Source organism: Sciurus vulgaris (genome assembly GCF_902686455.1).
Source record: "Sciurus vulgaris genome assembly, chromosome: 3".
Taxonomy (NCBI): Eukaryota; Metazoa; Chordata; class Mammalia; order Rodentia; family Sciuridae; genus Sciurus; species Sciurus vulgaris.
In genome coordinates, this window is record NC_136463.1 from 140,708,563 (window position 1) to 140,729,499 (window position 20,937).

Below are 20,937 nucleotides of genomic sequence, written 5' to 3' on the forward strand. Positions count from 1 at the left end.
GCTGCAAATGTTTGTGCTGAGTTTTCCTTTGTGAGGTATCTACAGCAGTCTGAGAGAGCAAAGAGCATTTAGTCACAGCAGGAACTTCCTGTAAAAATACAGTAAATGACTGAGCCTTCCTTCTAAGCCACACCCTTTGCTTCTTCATAGATCCTAGGCATTTCTTGAATGATTTAGGTAGAAGTTTATTCATCTGAACATGAATGCATAAATGCAAATTTGTTTTCATTATTATTTTATTTATTATTTTTTGTACCAGGGATTGAACCCAGGGGTGCTTAAACACTGAGCCACATCCCCAGCCTTTTTTTCATTTTACTTAGAGACAGGGTCTTGCTGAGTTGCTAAGTGCTGAGACTGTTTTTAAACTTGAGATCCTCCTGGCTCAGCCTCCCGAGTTGCTGGGATCACAGGCATGTGTCACTGTGCCCAGTTTGTCTTCATTATTTTTTAATAAGCAACAGAAACATAAATAATATATTTATTATTAAACATATTAGTAGGCCTCTATGTATCAGAGCAATAAGACAATAGGCATCTGGTCATACATAAGAACCTGAAGACTAATGGAGTAATATGGACAGAAAATTGGATAATGTTGGAAAGAATAAAGATGATCAGTGCAGAAGAGCTGGTTGGAAATTAAGAACTGTCAGATTGGTAACTCTGATAGATATGAATGAATAGTGGCACAGGTAGTGGCGTAGCTCTAGCAAAGTCCTGCTTAGCAGGTGTGAGGTCTTGATTTCAATCTCCAGCAATAAGAGAGAGAGAGAGAGAGAGAAAGAGAGAGAGAGAGAGAGATCAGAAAAAAAGAAAGAAAATTCCACTTTACTGTATTCACAATGAGTCTATGCATTTTAGGAACAGAAAATAGCTTGTCAAAATTGATATATTCCATAAAAGATAAGTAACTTGCTTTGAAAAGAAGCTTAAGTCAAGTCAGGCCTGGGGACACAATTAAAAACAAAAAAGACAAAAATAAAATATTTAAGCACAACAAATAAAGTGTTTTTATTTGTTTGTTTTAATGTGGATTTTCCTATGTAGGGAAAATCTGCACTATTAGATTTATTTACTAATTGACTATTAGATTTATTTATTAATTGACTATTAGAATTCACTTGGGGTCTAACGCACCTTGACTGAAATTTGGCCTCAGGTCAGATTCTTAATGGAGGACTGAATGAGACCTACATAGCAAAATGTGGAATTTGATAAAATTGTTTTACTAAATTTTTTGGGTTGAACTGAATGTTTATTTAATGGGCCAATCCAGCTTGGAAAAGAGATTATGGAGGTTTCTCACATTTTATAACAATATACATGTTAACAGTTTATGTTTGTGCACATGTATGATTTATTATCAAAAATAAAAACAAGATAAATGCTGATAGTCATATCACAAAATTATCACACATGGTATTACACATCCCCAGTTGCAGTTGGTCTTTCTTAACTTCCTTATAATTTATTATCCTTAATATCAAAAGTGAAACCCTTTTGATGTTTTCAGCCCATCACTTTCAAGGTCATATTTATTTCTTTTCTTGTAGCACCAACAGATTTATACATGTTGTGCTGAAATTGCATTATCCTGTAATTAAGTTAAATTGAAAGGGGAAGTTAGTTGTTCTGGTAAAATATATGATATCTTGAAATTCATGATATTAGTACTCATTGTATTTCCATGATAAGAAAATTTATATACATGATATTGATGAACTTATTTTAATTTTGTTCCTCATGGGGGAGAAAGTAAAAAGATGAATGAAACCCTCCAGTCTAAAGCAATATTCTTCAATTTTTTATTGATACATTTTATAAAATAACTTTGGAAGAGCTTTACCCATTTCAATTGACAGCTCAGTTGCAAAGCATGTAATTTTTGGCACATTTTTAAAAGTTGACATTTGAAACTATAACATATCATTCTTTTAAATGTTCCAAATAAAATATAAATTCACAAAGAGTTTAATACCTACTACATTCATTAAAACAAGTGAATGTGCTTGCTCTTCTTCACATTTGGAAATTATACTTTACTTCTCTCCTTGAAATCATATTCTACTTTACTCTCCACCCTTCCCCCACAGAATTTTATTCTATTGAAATATGTTTTTACATTGAGTTATTTAAGATGTCCCTTGGAAAAAAGTAAGGAAAACTCATGGTGCATAAAAAGAAGGGATTGAAGGACAAGTATATCCAGAAAGAGAAGGTAGAAAGAAATCACTATGTGAATAGATGACTTTTTAGTTTTTATTTTTATTACCAGGGACTGAACCCAGGAGGGTTTAACCACTGAGCAACATCCCCAACCCTTTTTAATATTTTACTTAGAGACAGGGTCTCCCTGAATTGCTTCCTAAGTTGCTGAGACTGGATTTGAACTCGAGATCCTCCTGCCTCAGCATCCTGAGCCACTAGGATTACAGGCATGCACCCAGTGAGCAGGTGACATTTTAAAATCTGTGCTGTGATGTCTAGGTTTTCTTTGCAGTTATCTTCATTGTTACTATGTAAACCTATTCTAATCTTTCATTAAATTCTTCCCCTCTGCTTAAAAACTTCTATGCAATGAAATATGAACATAGATCAAAATTTTAGTCTAAAACTTTCCTGCCCAATGGCTGTAAATTAATATTTTCATAAAATTCTTTCAGACTGCATTATCATTATATTTATTAGAATTAATAAAGTGATGATGATGATATTGATAACCATAGTGATCACTTTTGGAAGACTTACTAAATTCAAAACACTAAGCATTAACTACTTACACCTCTACTTTTATCTATCAATATACAGAGTAGCCACCAAATCTAGAAATGAAAAGGCAAATAATATCATATTATAATACACAAAAAAGTAATACTAAACTTCCTCAACATACAAGGTAAATACTATGATTATCAAAGTTTTACCTCTGAGGAAACTGAGGCAATCAGGTTAATAATATAACCAAGTGATTGGTCTGAGCTCAGATCAGGAATGAACAGTAGAATCTGCTCATTTTATAAACCTACAGATTAGGAGTTAAGGAAGATTCAGTGAATTGCCATATATTCCATAGCCATGGTAGATGACCTTAGAACAAGAATCCTGTCTCTTTAGTCTCAGTTCTGTGCTCCTTTGCAATGGCAAATTGATCCTCCTTCTCAGTTACATTTTTAATCTTTGTCAGAACAATTTTCCCAACCTCCTCCTAGCTTGAGTTTAGATTCATTTACACTTTAAACTGCACTCATTAGCAATAAAAAAAGAATTATGATGTTAGCAATTCACTTCTCACAACAAAATCTTATCAAAGCTCTGCAAATTCTGTGAAAGAAGCTAATAAAGGGAAAGCAGTAGAAATAAGCACTTTTTACTTTTAAGCCACTTCCAATTCATTTCTTTCAAATTATCAAATATAGATCGGAATTATGCATTGGGAAGGTACTCTAAAAATACTGTATAATCCTCTTAATTTGCACATGAAGAAATGACTGGTACATACAGTGGGAGGCCAAAACCAGTTCTTCCTAGTAAATGAATTTTCTTCCATTATAAGTTCTTTCCTCTATAATTTTCACTAAGCAAAATGGGGACCTTATAAAATTTGATTTGGCACCACATCACATAAAAAACTTCAGGAAGAAAAATCCAGCTGTCAGATATAAGTAGGCATTTTGAGCATTCAAACCTTGCACTAAGGAACAGTGAGTCATGTGAAGTGTAATATACAAAGGAAGCTGACACATAAAAGGATAGAACAGCAGTGATGAGTTCCCAAAGACATGCTGTGGGACAAAGAACAATTACACACAGTCTATTTTTGGGTCCAGCAGTATGACTTGGGGATTGAAAATCACAGCTTAAGTTCAGAAGAAAGAATTATGTCACACAGCTTTGAATGTACGATAACTTAGTAGTCTTTATTTTCATTAATGTTATTATGATTTATCAGGACAATAAACTATTGACTTGTTAAACACTTCCCAGTCTAAAACTAAGTTTGGGCAAGAAATCTACTTTAATTTTGTAGGGAAGAGGAGCAATGAAGTATAATAAAAGCTGAATAATTAATATTTTATTTGCCATTACACTATAATGCCCACAAATCTGTTTGCAACAGCAGTTTAATGCCCTGAAGCCTGCAGTTCATGCCAAGGACTGAAATTGAAACTGCTTTTCCAGGGAGTACTAAAATAGTATAGACAGGAATTTAAATTTTTTAAAACAACTCACACTCCATTTTCCTATTCCCTTCTAATAAATAAGGTATACTCTTATATTCCAATTTTGAAAAAGTGCTAACCACATTTACAGAAGTATAATATTGACTGTGTGAGGCAGAAAACGAAGAACTCTACAGAGGAAAGAAATATACCTCAAATGAACAACCTAGCTCTATTATCTTATAACACTGAATATAATTTTTTCCTCTTTTCATATATATATGTATACATATGGTTATATCTACAAGTTATATATATATATAATATACATATACACGATGTATGTGACTAATATTACTTCATTACTAGTATTACAAAATCTGGTAGGATATAGTCAAATTAATTTAACACTCTGAGTCATCTGGCCAAAGGAACAAGAACATGGGGCTAATTCTTTTCTCCAATGTCCCAAGAAAATAATTTTGAAAGTTTGACAGATGTTCATAATTCAACTTTTTTAGTATTTTGGTGGATTGCTTTTCAAAGTTCCCTTTTATTCAGAAGCTAACTACATGCCATTCTTTGAAATTTCTCTATTACTAAGGTGTTCTTAATATCCTTATTTGAAATCCAACAAATTACTTTCATTAGCCATGAGTATTCTTTGGAACATATGCGATACCTGAAAGTAGGGTCATCCAAACTTTTGACAGGTAGCAGCACAAGTGGTTGGTGTATCATCGTAGGGCCCTAGATGACAAGAGAACATGGCTGTGAATTTGATAATATTACCAGTGGATAGGGGAGTTTTACAACTTAAGGGTATAACCAATATGTCTCTTTGCTAAAACCATAAACATCTATTTTAAATGCTGCATTTGAATGGGAACTTAGGAAAAGATATAGCAGTCATATTTAGGTTACCATTAAGCTAGTCAGTAAGAAATCAAAAACTTTATTCTTGGCATCTTATCTTTTAAGAATGGCAATTCTCCAATTCCATACACTTATTTGCAAATGCCAGACTGCATTTTGATTCATTGTACACAAGTGAGTTATATCATTTTGTTTCTATGGTTGTACATGATGTAGATTCATACTATTTTGTGTAATCATACCCATACATAGGGTAATGATATCTGTGTCATGCCATGATTTTTCATATCCCTCCTCCCTCTCATTTCCTTCTACATAATCTAAAGTTCCTCCATTTGTCTCTCATTCCCCACCCCACCCCCATTATATATCATCATCCAAAAATAAAAAAAAAAAAATCATTGAAAAATCCATTAAAAAAAAAAGAATGACAATTCTATGGGTCACAAATGTGAAGGCAGATGTTTTCTGTTCAAGATCTAAGTGCTAGAAAGAAATGTAATCTATGCAAAACCTTTGGAGGGAAGGTGGACTAATGAAGGCAAAGCATGGTCAGAGGTCTGGTCCAAGAAGGAGTCAGAGGGTAGAGTCAGAAATGAGCTTTAACTTTCCTTACACATAGGGTGTGAGCAACAAGTTAAATTCATCTACTTTTAAACAAAGACTGAATTTATATAAATGTGATTTGCTTACATCTCTCTAGGTCCAAACTAATATGGAAAACAAGGTATTGCTACAAATTAATTTACCTTGCTTACAGTTAAAAGGTAATTGGACTTATATCACTTCAAAAATGGCAAATTTGTAGCATAAACTATTTATCTCAATTAACTCATATTGTAATTTGAATTTTCATTGACTTCACCCTTATGGAAGCACCAATTTGTGCTATGCCTAAGATAATCTGCGCTATTGCCAGGGATTTCTAGTTAAAAGGAACATTTATGTAGATACTCAAAAATATTAAGAAACATTCTTAAAAGCAATTTCTGCAATAAAATCTTTTAAGAATCTTTAATTCTTACATCTTTTAATTACCTCGTAAGTTTTACACCTTCATGCATTTTAATAATTTATTATATATAATTATAAACTAAAATATGCTGCAATTAGGATCAAGATCTGGTCATATTGAAGAGATATGTATTTGTAAATTAACATAAAATATATTTAGAAGTTGGATTATCTAAAAGCTATTTTGGAAAAAAATAAAAACACTTGTCAGTCTCAGACTATTGGCATACATATGGAATTTAGCTGGTTCAAAGTTGAAGTTTATTTTTAGTACTTTCCCAATTTCCTAGAAAATGTCACTAGAAATAGAAATTGACAAAAGGACACAAATTTTTTCTGCATGATTTTAAAGATTTCATTTTTCATCCCAGACAAAAATGGTATGAAAGAATTTTTCCTGCCCTTTTGATGTTTTAGACATACAAATGATCACTTCTGGTTATCAGAAAATTTATTAAAGAGTTCATTTTGGTCAGTAACTGTGTCACATGTATTAAAAATATTATAGCCTATATGTTAGCATATACTAATACTTTTTTTCTAAAAATATCAGTATTTTTAATATCAAACCACATAAATGAGAGATTAACACCAAATAAGAGAGCTCATAAAGAAATATTATTAAAACTGTGATGAAAATCATAAAGATAACCAGATAAAACTTGAAAGAGTTAATTTTGTTCAAGTAGTGTCCTTGACTAAACTGATTAGATGATATAATGTAAAAAATCCTGAGAACACAGAAAATAGAGCAAACGAGAACAGATAAGACTTCTTCATGTAATGTTTCCATAGTGAAGCACAATAATTAAGCTAAGGAAAAAAATAAATACACAAGTATATTTATTGAGGAAATCATAACCTCAAAGAAATACATTGGCTAAATTAAGTTGGTAGCTATAAAGGTGGTTAAATGGGTACCAAATGAAGAATTATGTGAAAGATAAGCTTTAATGTCTTCTACAATGTTTTGATATATAAGGAATAATTTTGATAGTAAGAAGAAAGACACAGTCATATACAGATTTGTAGGCTCCATAAATTCTTTTAAGTACTTTTAAAAGTGATACACACACACACACACACACACACACGAATTATTCATTTTCTTTTTCTCTTTATTTTTAGAGGAGATTTTGATAGATATTTGATGAAGTTTTTGAATAAAGGGAAATGGAAAGTTAGAGCTGATAATGCTTTAGGCATTATTTATCTTTACCCATGTGTGTTCTTGTTCATGATGAGAAATGCTATTCTTAAATTCCCACTTTTCGAAACAACAAAATATATTCTTTCCTTTTCCTGGACCAACTAACCAAAGAGCTCATCCTTCTCTTAAATAATTATAAGCAAAAAGTGACTTGACCATAATTCCACTTCAATTCATTACTACTCAATTAGAAACAAATGTTTCTTTTGGAGGAAAATTTTAATTCACTTTACATACAAAATCACTGTGATTCATAATCAGGGAAATGAAAATTAAAACCACAATGAGATACTATGTTACGCCCACCAGACTGACAAATATTAGAAAGTTTGACAATAATACACAACATTGGAAATTATGGTGCAATGGAAACCTCATGTACTGTTGGTGGGAAGATACATTGGTACAAGCACAATGAATAGCTGGGATTCTGAGATTCCTTTTGCACATATATTCCCTAAAGAAATTCAGAGACCTGAGTACCCAGAGAAATGCAGAAAATGTTTGTGGTGCCCTCGTTTCTAATAGCCAAGTGGTATAAGCAATCCAAATGTCCCTCAGCAGGACAAAGGACAATTACATTCCAATACATTCATACAAGGGAACACAGCAACAGTGTGAAGAGAGGAACTACAGCTACACACTTTGACCATGACATGTCTCAAAAATATAAAACTGAATGAAGTAAGAAAAGCCTCCAAAGAATATATTCCGGATGGCTCCACTTTTGTAAAAGGAACAATAAAAATAGTAAAGTTATATAATATTTTGTTTAGAGACACATACATATGTGGTAAAGTCATAAAATAAAGCAAGGGAATAATTAATGTAAGTTTAGTTTAATGGTTTACGTCTGTGTATGTATGTGTGAGTCAGTCAGAGAAGAACAGGATGTATGAGCTGAGTTCTGCTCAAACGAGTGCTTAAGCAGTGTATTCATGCTACACATATTGCATATATAATAAGAGATGTAATAAATAAGAATAAATTTATTTTATGAGAAAGGTATGTAGAGTATGAGTTCTTACTCTATAATCAAATATTTGCTTTGAATCCATGGATCAAAATGTATGAAAATGTAACATTTAGGACAGGTTGGGGAATCTGGGTGGGAGACAGAGCTGGCTCACACAGTACTGAAAGTTTACTTCCTTTTGTGAGAATATTAAAAAGAGAACCCTTACACGATTTCGGAGTTATTGCCACATGAACAATTTATACACTTAAGAGATTACAAATATAATTTAGGTGGGTAAATTCTATTTTATTCCAGGTTACTTTCCTAGTTACATGAATGAAATTTAATGACGCCAATTGTGACAGATACTTGAATCAAAGCATACGTATGAGTCTGTATGATTCTGTGTGTGTGTGGGTGGGTGGGTGGGTGGGTGTATGTGTGTGTGTGTTTACTCCCAAGTCCAGTGAAAGTGACAAAAGTTTGTCTTAAAGTTGTATTTTGGACCATTAGCAAGTTCCTAAGACTTTTAGATTGAAATGATTCAGACAGGGAAAATATGCCCCCAAATCACAAACTAATAATAGTAAGAGCAAGTATTACATATGTCTTATTATTTATGGGCAGTTCAATGAGAATGAATACTTAGTATTGAGTCATTTTATAAAACCATCACTTGATTTTAAACACATGCCTTGTTCACTTGTTTATTTTGTCATTCTGTGTTTGAACCTAAATGTCTTATCCTTACAATATACAGAGTTCAGTAAAGAGAAAACTGTTTTAGGGCTCCCATTGATTATTTGAGTGTCACCTCCATCTGTGTGCCCAAGACTGATTTGGTTGGTTTAGAATGAAGGATTTTCATTTTACCAAACAGCTTTAATCCTTTTTATGTGATAGGATTAAAGTAGCTCAATTTCTGGGCTGACTGTTAAGAAACTGTTCTGAAAGACTAAGGCTTGCCATTAAGTTAAAATCTATGACCCCTCCCCTTAAAGTAGAGTCATTATCTTGAGCAACTGGGTTCAATCTTTAGAACATGAAGGCAGTGATTACCACCCAAGAGGTGATGTTTGCTTCCCATGACTTCTTAATAAACACTTCTCAGCTCTTGATACAATGAGTGACTCTTGGGATTAACACTCAACCCCATTTCCCAAACAAAAGAGCAGATGAAGTTATTCATCCCAAATGTTAGAGTAAGCAACTGAAAGACTTTTATATATCAATAAGCAAAGTTTACTAAGCAAATTTTATTCTTAGAATCAAATCTTTCTATTCTCTAGGTGAGAATTTTTTGAAACCTTCTCAGTTTTTCTGGTTGGTGCTTCACTCCCTAATCTTGTTCCTTTAATTTTTACTTCTGTGTGAATCTCCAAGCCCTAACCCTTGCCATCTTCCAAAGTCTCCATAACCACAGCTGCAACAAAATGTGGTGTTCTAGAATTTTCTTGAAGGGAGGAAAATGTAGGGTGTCTAAAACTTTCAAATATTTGCTTTAAAGTATGTGAGCAAAAATGTGATACATGTAAAGTTTTCTTTAGAAGTATCTAAAGTGAGGAATGAGTTAAGAGTAGGAATTAGTTAAAATGGGACTTATAAAAATTTTTGTTGGCATAATTATGAATTTACAAATTGAATTTCAGGTCCTATTTCATGGTAAAGGCTAGTTAGTCATGTTTCCATTCCTTCTACCAATTTCCTGGAATAGAATGCTGACATAGTCCTGGTGAGCCAGCACACCTAAGAGCTGAAAGATCACTGAAACAAAATCCATGAAAAGAGGAGCGAATTGCAATAGTTAGTGAAACTATTAAAAATTTACAGCAAATTTTGTATGCTTAAATTAGTGTTACAATTATAATAATAGACTATTCAACCTACAAGTAGTATTCTGTTAGAGAAGACTCTCAAGAATATTTGCTTCCTGTGCTGAATCTTGATGAGAGGGAACAAATATTTTGGCATTGCCTTTTTCTAAACAGGAATACTGAGAGCACCCATTTGTCACTGTAGGTACCAGTACTGACTTGAGAGAGTGTGGAGTGCTTTGCAAACTGAGAAATTAGTCATCTTTTCCCTCAAATTTTAAGGGTAAAGTATTTGACCTGAAAATTTGTGAAGGATTTATTTACATGAAATTTATTTTTGCATATATTTTCGACCATTTCACTAAACCCACTGAAATTAATAATTGTCACACTTCTTTTAAAATTATAATTGGACCCAAGTTTATTTTTTATTGTTATTTTCTATTTTCAGCTACTTGGGACAAAGACTATGTGCTGTACAATATTAGGTTGTTTTGCTCCATATATACATGGAGTCACCTCTACAGGACTTTAGGATATATTCATGAAAAAAATAACAAAAACAAACAGAAATCCTTGCACACCAGGAACAAATCATGTAGACTAATTCTTAAAAAGGATACATCATTTTTTAGGACACAGTTTTCTTTCTTTTGCGATAGTAACTTTATCACAGACATATTATTTGATATTGATAAATGAATGATTGGAATTCTGTTTTAAAATAAAACAATAAAGTTAGTTCTTTGATTTTAAAAAAGAGGAATCTAAATTACTAAAGAAGATGTCTATTGTGATAACTTGTGAGTTGTGTCAATTCACAAAATATATCTTGTGAAAGTTTATCATAAGAATCTCAAACAAATCATGATTGTATTTAATCACAAATACGTACATTCAAATTTATAAATTAGTCCTTTGGCCTTGAAGTTTAAAAACTTACAAAACTATTCAGTGATAAAAGGCCATTAGCAGCATTCTTTTTAGAATTATTTTTCAATTATTTAGTAATCGACCACTTAACAAACATATGTATAATTTTTTCATTAAATAGAACTTGTCTTCTACCATATATGCATTTTAAACACTTGATTTACTTCTTTCAATTCCACTGCTAAAGTTTTTTTTCTTTTTCCTTTTATAGATTCTTCGTGCTACTGTCCAGGAGGCAATACATAATAGAGCATGGTTTTTGTTAGGAGGCAACAGTTGGCAAGATTTCCAGTTTCAACAAGAAATTCTGCCAGTTCCAGCCATTGTTTGGTCATTTGTGGAAAGGTTTCAACGTTTTGTGTTAAAATACTGAGCAACATTGCCATTTATACTAGTTGGAAAAGTCACTCTTACAAAGACAGTGCAGGGATAAATATGGAATTGGTCTAAGAATTATAAAATGGCAATTTGTGACAATTTTAGATTTAGAAATGTGCAATGATTCTAGCACCTTCAGGACTGCACCTGCAGCATCTATTGTGTGCTGCATAGAAAATGACATAAAGCAAATATTCAGCTGTCTGTGAAGTAGAGACTGCTATAAAGAAACACCCACTCATCCATTTAATTATTTATTAAGCAAATTTTAAGCACCTACAATGTACAGGCACTTATATCAGTACTTAGAATAAATTAATAAAAAAACACAGGTGGAAATATGTACACCTGTAAAACTTACATGTTAGTGGAATGGAAAGAAAATAAGCAATTACATAATAAATATGTATATTGTAGTAAATGAATTGCAGCAAGGTGATTAAGCTCATTAGCATAATAAAAAGAATTTAGGACAAACTAAAATCCATGAAGAGGGCAAGAGGATTGTGGCAGTGCCAGTGGAGGCTGATTTTAAGAGGTGGGTCATGTAAGCCCTATAGAAATGGTTACGTCTGGGCAACACTGTGGGGAGGTGAGTAGGTATGTTGATCTCTGTGAGAAGGATATTTTATGCTCACTCAAAGAAACCTCTTTTAGATAATATGTTCACCTTCCTTTAAATTTGTGCCAATTTATCAGAAGTCCTAGCAAGAAGGAAATTTGTCTAGAGCTGAGGAACTCAACAAAGAGGAAGAAGAGACTCTAATATTGTAATCTAGGAAGTACAGGCCCATGAATAAGGAAGATTAGAATTTTTTTCTTATTCAAATGCTATAATGATAATATGTGATGGATAGTAGAGAAGGTAGCAGGATAAACTTGGAAACGTACTCAGGTACTTCATTCAAATTTGTACTTCCTTACTGACATCTATTGTACTCTTTTAAAATTGTTTTTTGGTTATACTCTTATGTAAGTGAGGTGATACACAATGATCTTTGTTGCTTATTGAAAATTTATTTTATTCCAAATAATTTTCACAACTGGAATTGATACACTGTGATAGAAATCCAGATAGAAAAGTTTGTATATTAACTGTTTACCTTTCATGGTTGTAACATTCTGTAATTATTTCCAAATTCCTCTTCCTCTAACCAAATTAATACCTGTTATCATTCTGATGACAACAATGAAAATGTAGACAACAATGGAGGGCAATACCTGCAAAGTCTAAATTATTTGGGGTAATTACAGCTGAGTGTTGCCCAAATGTTAACAGCTAACATTTTTATTCCATTTTAACGCACATGCCATTACAAGACCTACATCATGATTAAATCTTTTGAGGATATATCGAGCTGGAGTCTACTATTTCTAAATAGGGGACTATTAAATAGATTTTGAAAACATATCCAGGTCTCTAGCTTCAGCGACTATATGTAACCTCAAATGTCCTAAACATGTACTCTTCATAGTACTAGAGTTGAGGCTGTTGAGAACTCAGTAAACAAACAGCTTTCAAGGTTTGTCTGAAAAATTATACACTTAATGGATGTTTTTGAAGGATACTTGTGTTATATAAAAATCAAAATATAAACTCATTAATTTTGATACATTAATTTCGAACCAAATAGGCTGGATAGAATTTGGTTTGTTAAATATGAATATATCAATTTAATAAGAAATTGTAAATTATTAAAACAAAATGAATGCGGTTACAAAGTGCTTTTTCCCAAGAATAAAGCTTTGGGAATGTCTGGCTACATTAATTTGAACAGGAATGCCTTCAAATGAGATAAGATCAAATATGGAATTCTATAATATCCAGACAGCACTGAAATCTTCAAAATAGTTTTTCTCCAATATATTTCATTTTTAATTAATTGAATTCCTAACAACAGCTATACTCCTTAATTTTATAACTGCCAAAAGGATTTACCAGACTGTGTTCCATGTTATCAGTTTGAAGATTATCAGAAGAGACTGTCTTTTTGTTCATCAAATTAATATATATTCATATTTAATGAACCAGGTTCCACCCAGCCTTTGTCCTTCAAAATAAATATGCCCAAATTTACAAAGAGTTTATGAGCATGAGTCTCAGTTTCACAAGCACTTGTGATGTTCCTGGCCCTTCCCTGCTGGTGAAGTAATCAGGACCAGATTCTGCTCTAGAAGACATCACCTCCCTCCATGGTGCATGCCAAGACCGCAATCCAGGTAGGAATTCAACCCATACTGCTGTCTGCCACTCAACTTTGTCAACTCGTCATAAGATCAGTAGTCAGCGTATTAACTAGAGTGTTGTCTGAAGTGTCAACAACTGACAAATCAGATATTTTCTCTATTTATACTTTGAACAAACCTTTAAAAATCTTCTGAAATAAAAAGCAATCTAATGAATCCTACTTGGCTCACAGTTATATGTGCCTTGGTTAAGATATTCTGAAATGTCTTTTCTATTGCTTCTAAGACAACTCTGATTTTTCATACTATAAGAGATGATTTCCTTGAACTTGTACCCATTATAAATGCCATGATGTTTAATCCTAGCACCTTTGAATAGAAATAACTGCTTAATCATATAAGTTAAAATATAGGTGTTCTTTGACAGAATTAAATTATAACAGGAACAGAAATCAGAATGATGACAGATATTAATTTGGTTAGAGGAAGAGAAATTTGGAAAACCTTATAAGAATGACATGCAGAGAACACACAGATCCATCAAAAAGGAAGATCCCAAGAAACTCATGCAACTACTCACAAAATGTGAGTCTCTCTGAATGTAGTTTGTTATTTCTTGAGAAAGAATTTATAGTTTTTGTTACATTCCCAAAGTGAATCAAATTCATAAATATTCAAAAACAAATAGAGTAAATTGTCTTCCAAACCTAACTGTACTTTTGTTATTCTATTGCACAGGTCCTTTTTCTTTACACTTTTGAAAAATAATAAATAAGAAAATATGTGTTTGCCACTAGGCAGTAGTAAGAAGTAAGAGGTTCCTTTAATAAAGACATTTTCACCAAAAAAAAAAAAAAAAAAAAAAAAAGGAAAAGAATAGAAAAAGAAAAACACAAGAAAAACTTGGAACTCTAAAAATTGAGTATATTGGATCATTCCAATGTTTTGGTTTTGAGCTTCCACAGCTATTACAGTAATCACAACATAAATGTCTTGTCAGTCTTCTAAATTGACATCTAATATACTATTTAATACAAAATTCAAATAAATAAATAAAAGTAACTCATTTTAACAAAGATTAAATTTGGTGAATCAGTATCAGGAAATGACTTCTTATAATATCAGTAATAAGAGGTCTAATAATAGAAAATAGACAACAGTTGTACAAAATGTTTAGAATTTAGAGTTACTAGACTAGGTCACAACCAGAGTTTTGCCCATGATGCTTGACTTTGGGCATGTGCTTCACTGGGTTTCATGCATACAAGTAGAAAACACAATAATGTCTGCATAATATACCATCTAAAATTGTTAATATGAAGGTATTGTCTAATGCTTAATTTCTGTAGAAATAGTAATTAACAGCATCAGTTTTATCATGCATTGGGCATGTTTTATACCATAGAAAAAGGTTGACCATTCTGAATCTGTAGTTATAAACCACACTTGTTCATTCTTTGTCTTATGAATAGATTGTATTCTAATTTCTGTATGTTTCTTTTTAGGAATAAACTTTGGTATAGAAAAAAATTATAGTCCCAGTCTTATTCACAGAAGTTTTAGAATTATTACTAAAATTTATTGATACCTACTAATTGCTAAGTCTCTGCTAAACATGTTTCATGTATGATTTCACGTATTACATATGGAATCTTATGAAGCAGTCTGATTATCATTTTTATTTGTACATGTGAAAGGGGAGCTATTATGTGGTGAATTTGGGGTTCAAATTGGAATGACCCTAACCCAAAGTCCAGTAAGTTATACTTTTATAAATAACATATACCTGAATTTCTAAACAAACATATAAGCTTTTCTTTCCTTAGCTAACAAAGTATATTGGCATATTTATTGAAATAAAATTTTAAAAGAGACATGCAGATTTATTAATAAAACATTAAACATGTTACTCTAATATTAGGTTCCCATTAATTAAGTTAAAGTAAGCGTCCCATTTTGCCTCACATAATGAAAAATAATCTGGGGAATTATGAACAAAAATTATAGTTTTGTATTCATGATACTTTTTAATCCTCATTTCCTATTAAAAAGCAATGTATTCTTTCATGATACTTACCAAAGCTCCAATTCGCCCCTCCAATTCACCTTAGAATGGAGGCAAAATTGAGGTTTATATGCAAAATATCTCCATAACAATTGGTTTCAGGTTGATCAATGAACATGGGTTCAAATTAGGATTCATTCATGAAAGTTTTGAAGTCAGTACTTGGATTAAGATATTTATATAACTTTTAATTGATAAAACCAAAGTTAAGTGTTTAAGAATGTGCTATTGATCCTTCATGTGACTAAGATGGAATGAGAGGAGCACTTTTCTAAACCATTCAGTTGCCATATTACCACATCACTGATCTTGAATTCACAATGATACACACATACAAATCACTGTAATTTATTTGAGAAATACAACTGAGCTCACATTAAGCTAAATATGAATGGAGAAATGGCGACAGGTTCATACAAAAGTTTATACCATATAAAGATTTTTTTATAATGGGAATAAGGTTTCTCTGAAAACTGGGCTCTATTCAACCATCTTAATAAAATAAAAAATTATAATCTCACTATCGTAGAAGTTATTTATTATTTATTTACTTTGGTTTATGTTGGGTTCAGATTTTTGTCCTTTTAATTGATGAAAAGATATAAAAGGAATACACTTAATTAAAATCATAGGAGACTAAAAAGATAAAACTTGTTTTACATATAAAAAATAAGTGTATTATTTTGACCATTTTTGCCAGCAATAATATATTAGTATGTTAGTTTTGCATAAAACTCTCTGTTAAGAAACTAATTGAAGAAAAATACAGAAGATACATGTTCTAGGAAAATATTTATGACTTATAATCTGATAGTGATTCTATTCAGTAAACTGGGAAAAATATCCTTACTCAGTTCACATCCAGAGATAATATTTTATTTTTTAATAATAAAGAGTAAGAATTTTGGTGTCCTTAAAATTAAATACATTTCTTCATTTTCAGTAAAACAGATTATTAAATTAAAAGTAAAATAACAATGTTAAGATCACTCAAATATGAAACATTCAGAGGTTATTTGATCTAAACTGATTTAACAAAAAAATATAATACTAATTAGACAGGAAAAATTATAATTTATTAAGAACTTTTTGTTTAAATTAGAATTGCTATGAACATAAAAATGTTTCCTATTAGTTTAATGAGTTTTAGTGATACAATTAGCACATATCTCATCTAAATGTTCTTTTTCCCTAAATCATGCTTGCTTCACATTTATATCCCAAATTTTACTAGTAGTTGTATCCTACCTGTTACCTTTCCAATTTTATGCTGAAATTATATATCATACCAATTTAGAAGTAGATAAACTAAAATCATGGTGTGAAAACCATCTAGCTATCTTTGAGTTATGTAACTGTTCTTGATGAAAGAATTTGGGTGGAATGGCGTCCATGTGAGTAAATGAGAAAGAACTGAGGTATCTGGTTAGTATGCAGAATTTATATTTCTTATAAAATTTTATTTCTACACAACTGCATCAGAAATTTTTCATATATTAAATGAGATGATTTCTTGACATAATTCAACAATATTGCATAGTACAAGTACTTTGGTAGAAAAAGAGTATATTCCTGAATAATTATGGTTTGTAATTTACCCACAGATTTCAAAACCAGATACAGAGAAATGTTTTAAATAACTGTGTACTATTCACTCATTTCATTAAGTGTATTCTCTAACATTCTAATGAAGTCAAGAACTAAGGCATACCACAAACTTGATTTTCTGAGTGTTTTTCATTAAAACTGTTGCAATAATATGGTTATGTTTATGCATCTAAAACATCTTTAATTCTAAACAAAGATAAGAAAAGCTGAAGACTACAAAAATGGGATTTGAATATATCTGTATTCTGAAAAGTTGACATCACAGTCATTACAACTCTATAAGCAGGATTATTTTTTCCAAGAACCATTCGAAGTCATAAAGTATGACATAAGTTTTGTTTAGTGAGTAACTATTTTGATCCTTTAAAATTATTTTAAGGTAAAGGTCCAAAATGATCCACAAAGGTTTTGACTATCAAAATTTAAACATAGAGGTAAAATTGATAACAAATTGTTGCTATATGGGTTCCAAATATGATCTAAATTAGAAGTATATAATAATGTTGTTAGCTAAAGTTGTTAGTTTTGTACTTATCGAATAAATTTTCAACATCAATATGAAGTATCTAAAGTAATCTTTTGTCTTAATAGTATTTTTAATTTTTTACTGACATTTATTTCCAACTTGCATTAAAATTATAGTGTGGTATACACAGGTGCATGTAAATGTTCTTATAAATATGCTAAAATGTAGACTCCATTTAAACCCGAATATAATTTTTAGAAATTACCAGTGAATAAAGTGCACATACCTTGGCCATTCACTTAAAATAATTTTTAGAAGTTCAGATCCAGTTATAATTTTTTTTCATATTTTTCAGTTTTCTGCTTTCTTTCAAAGTAAATGAATCTTGATATTTTAACTTATAAAATAATGATTTGGCATGTGATAAAGTACGTTAGAAAAAAATCTTGAAACAATAAGAAAAACCTATCTCTCTCAAAAATAGAATATTTAGATTAAACCTATCTTTTTTTATCATATAACTTCTCATTTCTGTGCTTCATTTTACATATCTAGAACTGGTAGTAGACTCTACGCATTGATTTTATGATATCATAGGAAAATACCATCTAGAAAAGTAAATTAACTTTATGGATAGAACCATGCACTGATACTCTGACATTCATTTTAAAAAACCAAACTTTATTATATGAAAATATGAATGCTTATTTTAAACTTCCAGCTATTTACTCAAATAATAAATCTTTTCCTAATGACTCTCAGTGTTCATTGCCTATGTTTTTCAATAATATTTTGCAAAGATTATGACTATACTATTAGTAGAAATGTGAATAATTTAATTATGCAAGGTTCATTATGTGTTTGGGGCTAGTAGTTAAAAAATAATTAGAAAAGTTGAGGAGTTACTCATTGCAAAATATAGTATTAATATAATACCACCTTTTAAGAATATAATCAGACTTAAAATAATGTTTTAATTTTTGTAGCTAACCACTAACATTGGTTTATTTCATGTGTTGTTTCCAGTTCCTTTTCTAATTATCTAAAGACTACAAAATCATATTCTAAAAAACACTTTTTTTTCCCATTTCTACACGTGTCAGGGAACTTTGTAGTAGAATTAAAGACTGAAAAGAGAAATTAGCCACAATATTTTTAGAAATCATAAATATAAAATTAATTAAAGATTTCAATATGTTGAGAAATCTGTGGGAAAATCAAGTAAAAAGTCATTAAGAAGTTAGTCAGGATGAATCTATTGTCTACTGTTACTGTGCCAAACTATGAGTGATTGAGCCTAGGATGCTTCCAGTGAAGGACATCTTGTGGAGCATAATTCACTAAGGTAAGAATACATATTACTTAAAAATATGCTAATCAACATAATTCAGTCCCAAATCTGACATCTCCCTTTCTTTCTCAACAAATTTGTGAAATCTCTATACCAACAGCTTACTACATAGACATTAGTTTCTTAAATTGACCAGGACAGTCTGTACTGTTGGAAAGAGCATTAACAGATGTTTCATCTCAACATTTCAGTAAGTTTTATTCTGGAAGTTCTTTTTTAATACATAATTTAATTCTCTGTTTAATGACCTAATAAATTCATTTGGGAAAGCTTTGTTAAGCTTCTTTATCCACGGATATCTTGATATCCTGCACTTCCCCCAAAATCTTATAGAGGAATACCGGTAAAATTAAGAACTAATATCTACATTTAATTAACTCTAGGGTGCTGTTTCTCCTCTTTGCATTTCTCCCTTGATCCAAATACAACAGAAACAGTTCAGGGTTAGCAAAAGAGATTTAAACACATCTGGCAACAACGAACAATGAAAATTCCATTAGTTCAATACTTAGAGATACATGTTTAAATAGAAGTGAAAGGCAAATAGAAGGTAAATATAATGAATCCAAATTGATTACTTTTAACTCCACCTGGTGTTTAAGCAGAGTGAGACTCACCCCATGGGCAGTTATTCTTTTGCCCCTTTCTTAGAACTCTGATTATATGGAAAGTTTAAAGACCCTTCCTGGGGGAGAAATGCTTTCCAGCTGTCACGATTCAAGTTCAGCTCATAGTAGAGCTAATTTTAAAAAGGCATTGTTCCTGAACAAGGTATTTGTTCAGGAATATGCTTTTTAATCCACTTAGATTTTTATTATTTGGTGAATTTATTTTCTAGAATATCCCTGTAAATAACAATATGCAGTAGTAATAGATTTTATATGCACTTTTGGTTAATGTGCTGTGGTTTCTCTAACATGTAAAATAAATGAGACAGTTTCAACATTATTTCAATGCCACTTAGTAAATTCTTGGTAGAAACATTGTGAAACTATTTGAGAACACTACTCAGAATAAATATATTTATGTTGAATAATGCACTTACCCCCGCACAGCTCCTAAGGAAATTCTTGGTGAAATAGCCTCAGGATGGAATTTGATTTTCTGAGATTCCGCAGAAGAGATTTACCCCCAAGCAAGGTGAGAAAGGTGAGAGCCTTGCAATGTGATCCTGCAGGCAGGGTGAGCTCTGGTTAGCAGAGCCTGATGGTCCAAGGCAGGAGGTGACACTCTCTGCTGGAGAGAGAGGGGCTGTTCTGAGTAGATTGGAAGTGTTGTCAGATTGTAAGTGATCAGCAGCAGAAGGGAAACATCAGAGCTTCCTGTTACATCACTCTGACCCCGCCTGCAGTTAGTGTTAGGTTACTTTCTTTCTCAAATAGCATACCCCAGGAAAGGAGTGTTGCTCCTTTTCTGAGACAAGAGCAAGAAGCAGCCTGAACAGACAGAGATCATATGCTGTATGAATACATTGTTACCAGCAAAAGCTGGCTGGCTTTCACCTTGAGTGAGTTCTGTTAGAACTTGCCAAACAAAGCTGCCTGTGATTTGAAGGAAATCTGAATATAAAAGAATCAAAGGAGTTAGGGGGGAGAGAGAGAGAGAGAGAGAGAGAGACACAGAGAGAGAGACAGAGAGAGAGAGAGACAGAGAGAGAGAGAGAGAGAGAGAGAGAGAGTTTCTAGATTGAATTAGAGTTTACAAAGCATCCAAGAAAAACTTCTATCTAAGACATCTTTCTTCATAAGTAAGCATGGGAAAAAATCCTACATTCATCAGAATTAATTCTGTGATCCAATTCACTAACTTGGAGCCCTGATAAGCAATCTTACTTCTCAATATTCCCCAATTATATCAAGAAATTTAACCTTGCAGCTTTTTAAACTTTTAAAAACATTTTTCATAACGTAAATA

General features: G+C 31.7%; 1 protein-coding gene across 4 annotated transcripts in view; it reads right to left on the reverse strand.

Annotated features, from left to right (window-relative positions):
• Positions 1-20,351, reverse strand: part of CALCRL (calcitonin receptor like receptor) — a 95,604-nt gene extending 75,253 nt beyond the window's left edge. Inside the window, exons 1-2 of one of the 4 annotated variants that reach the window (XM_079134568.1) lie at positions 20,069-20,351; positions 4,846-4,913 (exon numbers count right to left, since the gene is read on the reverse strand). The gene's annotated coding sequence lies outside the window, so the exon portion shown is untranslated. The remainder of the gene's footprint in view (positions 1-4,845; positions 4,914-20,068) is intronic. The other 3 variants (XM_079134567.1, XM_079134570.1, XM_079134569.1) reach the window with 3 other exon arrangements.
• Between the last annotated feature and the right edge of the window lie 586 nt (positions 20,352-20,937).